Raw genomic sequence first — 7500 nt, forward strand, 5'->3', positions numbered from 1 at the left:
GTTCAATTTCTGCACACACTCGATACACAAGAGAAATAATATTATATATACAGAGGAGGAAGGAGCGATAAACGTGCAACAACGCTTCCTCGTGAAAAATACTTGAACGATCATGCACAGAGAGGTATCTCGATACCTGCTCTGCTGTATGACTAGACGGCTTACGCGCGGAGAGTTCATCTCCCGTCCGTCGGAAATTTCGAACGGCTTACGCGCGGAGAAATACACTTCTCCCGTCCGTCGAAATTTTTTTTTTTTACTTTGAACAAGGCGCATAGAGCCCGCCGAACCACGATTTCCGTGCGTCTTACATCTTTCGACGATGGGACGATCCACGCGAAGAGTTGTTTCGTGCTCGCGCGAGGTGCGATAGCGTCGATTCGCTTTTCTGTACGGGGAGAAATAGAACGATGAGTTGACTTATCGGGTCTTCGTTGGAATTACCGTCGCTGGCATTGTAAACTCCAGATGACCTTGTGATTCCTTCGTCGGGCACTGGTAAAGGGTGGCGATGATTCGTTCTATAATAGAAATACCCGTCGTAGCGATTCGGCCGAGACACCCGCCACGAAACACTCTCTCGTCGTGGAATCCCCGCATCGGAGAGTAAAACGCGCGAAGGCTTACTATGAGAGAAGAAATAGTATATGCCGGTGGTTCGCGTGTGTAGGCTCTATACGAAATTGCGATTCAAGAGAGTAGGAAAAGACGCGATGAACCACGATTTCCGTGCGTCTTACGTCTCTCGACGATGGGACGATCCACGCGAAGAGTTGTTACGTGCTCGCGCGAGGTGCGATAGCGTCGATTCGCCTTTCTGTACGGGGAGAAATAGAACGATGAGCTGACTTATCGGGTCTTCGTTGGAATTACCGTCGCTGGCATTGTAAACTCCAGATGACCTTGTGATTCCTTCGTCGGGCACTGGTAAAGGGTGGCGATGATTCGTTCTATAATAGAAATACCCGTCGTAGCGTTTCGGCCTAGTCACCCGCCACGAAACACTCTCTCGTCGTGGAATCCCCGCGTCGGAGAATAAAACGCCGAAGGCTTACTTATGAAACTTACGTCTCTCGACGATGGGACGATCCACGCGAAGAGTTGTTACGTGCACGCGTATGGTGCGATTGCGTCGATTCGCTTTTCTGTACGGGGAGCAATAGAACGTTGAGTTGACTTATCGGGTCTTCGTTGGAATTACCGTCGCTGGCATTGTAAACTCCAGATGACCTTGTGATTCCTTCGTCGGGCACTGGTAAAGGGTGGCGATGATGCGTTCTATAATAGAAATACCCGTCGTAGCGTTTCTTCCGAGTCAACCCGCTCACGAAACACTCTCTCGTCGTGGAATCCCCGCGTCGGAGAGTAAAACGCGAATTCATAGTATGGAAACTTACGTCTCTCGACGATGGGACGATCCACGCGAAGAGTTGTTACGTGCACGCGTATGGTGCGATTGCGTCGATTCGCTTTTCTGTACGGGGAGTAATAGAACGTTGAGTTGACTTATCGGGTCTTCGTTGGAATTACCGTCGCTGGCATTGTAAACTCCAGATGACCTTGTGATTCCTTCGTCGGGCACTGGTAAAGGGTGGCGATGATGCGTTCTATAATAGAAATACCCGTCGTAGCGTTTCTTCCGAGTCAACCCGCTCACGAAACTCTCTCTCGTCGTGGAATCCCCGCGTCGGAGAGTAAAACGCGAATTCATACTATGAAAACTTACGTCTCTCGACGATGGGACGATCCACGCGAAGAGTTGTTTACGTGCACGCGTATGGTGCGATTGCGTCGATTCGCTTTTCTGTACGGGGAGAAATAGAACGTTGAGTTGACTTATCGGGTCTTCGTTGGAATTACCGTCGCTGGCATTGTAAACTCCAGATGACCTTGTGATTCCTTCGTCGGGCACTGGTAAAGGGTGGCGATGATGCGTTCTATAATAGAAATACCCGTCGTAGCGTTTCTTCCGAGTCAACCCGCTCACGAAACTCTCTCTCGTCGTGGAATCCCCGCGTCGGAGAGTAAAACGCGAATTCATACTATGAAAACTTACGTCTCTCGACGATGGGACGATCCACGCGAAGAGTTGTTTACGTGTACGCGTATGGTGCGATTGCGTCGATTCGCTTTTCTGTACGGGGAGAAATAGAACGTTGAGTTGACTTATCGGGTCTTCGTTGGAATTACCGTCGCTGGCATTGTAAACTCCAGATGACCTTGTGATTCCTTCGTCGGGCACTGGTAAAGGGTGGCGATGATGCGTTCTATAATAGAAATACCCGTCGTAGCGTTTCTTCCGAGTCAACCCGCTCACGAAACTCTCTCTCTCGTCGTGGAATCCCCGCGTCGGAGAGTAAAACGCCGAAGGCTTACTATGAAACTTACGTCTCTCGACGATGGGACGATCCACGCGAAGAGTTGTTACGTGCACGCGTATGGTGCGATTGCGTCGATTCGCTTTTCTGTACGGGGAGTAATAGAACGTTGAGTTGACTTATCGGGTCTTCGTTGGAATTACCGTCGCTGGCATTGTAAACTCCAGATGACCTTGTGATTCCTTCGTCGGGCACTGGTAAAGGGTGGCGATGATGCGTTCTATAATAGAAATACCCGTCGTAGCGTTTCTTCCGAGTCAACCCGCTCACGAAACTCTCTCTCGTCGTGGAATCCCCGCGTCGGAGAGTAAAACGCGAATTCATACTATGAAAACTTACGTCTCTCGACGATGGGACGATCCACGCGAAGAGTTGTTTACGTGCACGCGTATGGTGCGATTGCGTCGATTCGCTTTTCTGTACGGGGAGAAATAGAACGTTGAGTTGACTTATCGGGTCTTCGTTGGAATTACCGTCGCTGGCATTGTAAACTCCAGATGACCTTGTGATTCCTTCGTCGGGCACTGGTAAAGGGTGGCGATGATGCGTTCTATAATAGAAATACCCGTCGTAGCGTTTCTTCCGAGTCAACCCGCTCACGAAACTCTCTCTCGTCGTGGAATCCCCGCGTCGGAGAGTAAAACGCGAATTCATACTATGAAAACTTACGTCTCTCGACGATGGGACGATCCACGCGAAGAGTTGTTTACGTGCACGCGTATGGTGCGATTGCGTCGATTCGCTTTTCTGTACGGGGAGAAATAGAACGTTGAGTTGACTTATCGGGTCTTCGTTGGAATTACCGTCGCTGGCATTGTAAACTCCAGATGACCTTGTGATTCCTTCGTCGGGCACTGGTAAAGGGTGGCGATGATGCGTTCTATAATAGAAATACCCGTCGTAGCGTTTCTTCCGAGTCAACCCGCTCACGAAACTCTCTCTCGTCGTGGAATCCCCGCGTCGGAGGGTAAAACGCGATATATAATAGTATATGCCAGTGGTTCGCGCGCGTCGTCTCTGAGATACGCGGTCGACAGAGTTCCGAAAACACGTGATGTGCCACGATTTCCGTGCGTCTTACATCTTTCGACGATGGGACGATCCACGCGAAGAGAACGTTCGTGCTTGCGTGAGGTGCAACAGCGTCGATTCGCTTTTCTGTACGGGGAGAAATAGAACGTTGAGTTGACTTATCGGGTCTTCGTTGGAATTACCGTCGCTGGCATTGTAAACTCCAGATGACCTTGTGATTCCTTCGTCGGGCACTGGTAAAGGGTGGCGATGATTCGTTCTATAATAGTAATACCCGTCGTAGCGTTTCGACCGATGTCACCCGCCACGAATGTCTCTCTCGACGTGGAAACCCCGCGCCGAAGAGTAAACGCGAAGGCTTACCATACGAAAGAAAACGGTATTATACGCCTGTGGTATGTGCGTCTCGGCTCTGTGATACGCGATCGGCAGAGTTACAAAAAAACGTTGATGGGCCACGATTTCCGTGCGTCTTACATCTTTCGACGATGGGACGATCCACGCGAAGAGTAGTTACGTGCTCGCGCGAGGTGCGATAGCGTCGATTCGCTTTTCTGTACGGGGAGAAATAGAACGATGAGTTGACTTATCGGGTCTTCGTTGGAATTACCGTCGCTGGCATTGTAAACTCCAGATGACCTTGTGATTCCTTCGTCGGGCACTGGTAAAGGGTGGCGATGATTCGTTCTATAATAGAAATACCCGTCGTAGCGATTCGGCCGAGACACCCGCCACGAAACTCTCTCTCGTCGTGGAATCCCCATGTCGGAGAGTAAAACGCGAAGGCTAACTATATAAGAAACATATAGTATTATTTATGCCTGTGGTTCTCCGTTTGTCCTACTCTCAGATACGCGACTCGGAGAGTTACGAATAATCGTGATGGACCACGATTTCTGTACGTCTTACATCTTTCGACGATGGGACGATCCACGCGAAGAGATCATTCCTGCTTGCGTGAGGTGCGATAGCGCCGATTCGCTTTTCTGTACGGGGAGAAATAGAACGATGAGTTGACTTATCGGGTCTTCGTTGGAATTACCGTCGCTGGCATTGTAAACTCCAGATGACCTTGTGATTCCTTCGTCGGGCACTGGTAAAGGGTGGCGATGATTCGTTCTATAATAGAAATACCCGTCGTAGCGATTCGGCCGTGTCACCCGCCACGAAAATCTCTCTCGTCGTGGAATCCCCGCGTCGTAGAGTAAACGCGAAGGCTTGCTATAGAAGACTATAGTTTATACGCCTGTGGTTCACCGGTTGCCTGCTCTCCGGGGTACGCGATCGCGCAGGAGTTACGGAAGAACTTGATGGGCCACGATCTCCAAGCGGCTATATCTTTCGACGATGGGACGATTCACGCGAAGAGAACGTTCGTGCATGCGTGAGGTGCGATAGCGTTGATTCGCTTGTCTGTACGGGGAGAAATAGAACGATGAGTTGACTTATCGGGTCTTCGTTGGAATTACCGTCGCTGGCATTGTAAACTCCAGATGACCTTGTGATTCCTTCGTCGGGCACTGGTAAAGGGTGGCGATGATTCGTTCTATAATAGAAATACCCGTCGTAGCGTTTCGACCGATGTCACCCGCCACGAAATTCTCTCTCGTCGTGGAATCCCCGCGTCGGAGAGTAACCGCCGAAGGCTTGCTATAGAAGACTATAGTTTATACGCCTGTGGTTCACCGGTTGCCGGCTCTCCGGGGCACGCGATCGCGCGAAGGTTACGGAGGGACGTGAAGCGCCCGAGCAATGAAACGTCCGCAGGAGGAAACGAGCAACCGCCGAACATTGTTTCGCGACGTTTCCATAATGTATTGTCGTTTCGCTCGCATCCCGCTTCTTTCCCCTAGTTTCCTCGACGCGTAGTTTCGCAGCCTTAGTGGACGAATCATTCTCGATTCGAGGAAAGATATGCAGTGGGGCGTGCAATGAGCCCGCCAGAGACCACGATCTCCAATGCGTCTTTACATCTTTCGACGATGGGATGATCCACGCGAAGAGAACGTTCGTGCTTGCGCGAGGTGCGTTAGCGTCGATTCGCTTTTCTGTACGGGGAGAAATAGAACGATGAGTTGACTTATCGGGTCTTCGTTGGAATTACCGTCGCTGGCATTGTAAACTCCAGATGACCTTGTGATTCCTTCGTCGGGCACTGGTAAAGGGTGGCGATGATTCGTTCTATAATAGAAATACCCGTCGTAGCGATTCGGCCGAGTCACCCGCCACGAAACTGTCTCTCTTTCGTCGTGGAAACCCCGCGTCGGAGAGTAAAACGCGCGAAGGCTGTGACTGTAACATATATATATACAGTATACAATGCCTGTGGTTTTTGCGCGTGTCGGCTCTTCGGTATACGCGATCGGCCAGAGTTACGGAGGGACGGTGAAGCGCACGAGAAATTGAAACGGCCGCACGATTGGAACCGAGCAACCGTCGAACATTGTTTCGCGACGTTTCCATAATGCGTTTTCGTTTCGCTCGCATACCGCTTCTTTTCCCCTAGTCTCTGAGACGCGTTTTCGAGCCGTTCTTCTACTATCGATTCTCGTAGAGAGAAGGGACCGGGTAGTCTGGAAGTGGAACCCGCATCTTGCGTGTACCGTACACGGAATTGAGAGGACCGGCCGTGAAGCTCGTTTTAAAGCCGTGCGTCTGACACCCAACTCTTGCGCGCCAATTTCGCGGCAAGAGATAATATGGGACGAATGACCGGCAAAGAGCCAGCTGTGAAGTCTGTTTTTTTAATCGAATCCGTGGACGTGTGTATGCCGTAGCGTCGCTCGTCGTGTTCGTTCATGGTCGTTCCGAGAGAAAGAACGAAAGCGGTAACGAAGGGACCGGCCGTGAAGCTCGTTTTAAAGCCGCGCGTCTGACACCCAACTCTTGCGCGCCAATTTCGCGGCAAGAGATAACATGGGACGAATGACCGGCAAAGAGCCAGCTGTGAAGTCTTTTTTCATTATTTGCTTTCAATCGATCGATCGGTACGATTCGTGCAACGTTTCGCGCGATGCGACGCGAAAACATGCGCGCAACAATAGATGCGTCTGATCGGAAGAACGCGAGGGTCGACTGCACGCGATGGATTCAGTATCGGGTAGGATACAAAATATATCCCCGTCGTTTCCACGCGTGCGAGTCTTCTGCGTCTTTCGCGGGTTTTTGAATGCACTATACGCCCGGAACGTCGAGAAATATATACATATTACTTGAACGTTTTTCGTCTCGAAAGGCTTCGGTGTCGTCTCCAAGGCGACGCCTGAATCTCCTTCGCGCGCTGGTCGGAGATTCAGGTATCAACTTTTATCTTCTCTTTGAAAGAAGAGAGATATTAGGTCGAACAAATGAGAATAAAATTATATATGTGAAATATAAAATTTATACGATTACCCTGAACGGTGGATCACTTGGCTCGTGGGTCGATGAAGAACGCAGCTAATTGCGCGTCAACGTGTGAACTGCAGGACACATGAACATCGACATTTCGAACGCACATTGCGGTCCACGGATACAATTCCTGGACCACGCCTGGCTGAGGGTCGTTTACGTACCATACACTGCTTGCGTAGCTCTGTCAAATCCCCGCCGTCGTTCACCTCTTCGGATCGAACGTTTTTTTACCGAAGGGCGCAAAGAACGTTTCTGAGTCGGGTTAAGAGAAGGATGCTACGTACGAGCGAACGATGGGTGTCTCGTCGGCGTTTGTCGCGGACACGCGAAAATTCTGTGAATTTCACGGACAGTGTACGTTCTAGTTGTTGCAAAACGATCGGAATCGTTTGTATGGACTCGCGTGAGTGTTCGCGGCGTCGTGCGTCGTTCAATTACGACCGCCCGCGGATACCGCTCCACTGCGATATGGATCTGAGCGACAACTTTTTCGGCTGTTCGTGAGATGAACGGTTTCGTGTGTTTAGAAAAATTTTTTTTCCCGCGCTCCCGACGTCACCTGAAATGATGCGTCAGAGGTGAAAGAAAATATTAAGAAGTCGAGAGAGAGAGAGACTACACACGTTTTATTCATATTTTGTATACCGTGCGTGAGACGGATGTGCACGACACGTCGTATGTCGGTATATTACCGACT

General features: G+C 50.3%; 1 non-coding gene across 1 annotated transcript; it reads left to right on the forward strand.

The window, feature by feature from the left end:
- The first annotated feature begins 6800 nt into the window (after nucleotides 1-6800).
- LOC143176325 (5.8S ribosomal RNA) lies at nucleotides 6801-6955 on the forward strand. The gene has a single exon (XR_013000892.1). It is a non-coding gene; the product is annotated as a 5.8S ribosomal RNA (ribosomal RNA).
- The last annotated feature ends 545 nt before the right edge of the window (nucleotides 6956-7500 follow it).

This window comes from Nomia melanderi, unplaced genomic scaffold, assembly GCF_051020985.1.
Source record: "Nomia melanderi isolate GNS246 unplaced genomic scaffold, iyNomMela1 scaffold0493, whole genome shotgun sequence".
NCBI classification, from domain to species: Eukaryota; Metazoa; Arthropoda; class Insecta; order Hymenoptera; family Halictidae; genus Nomia; species Nomia melanderi.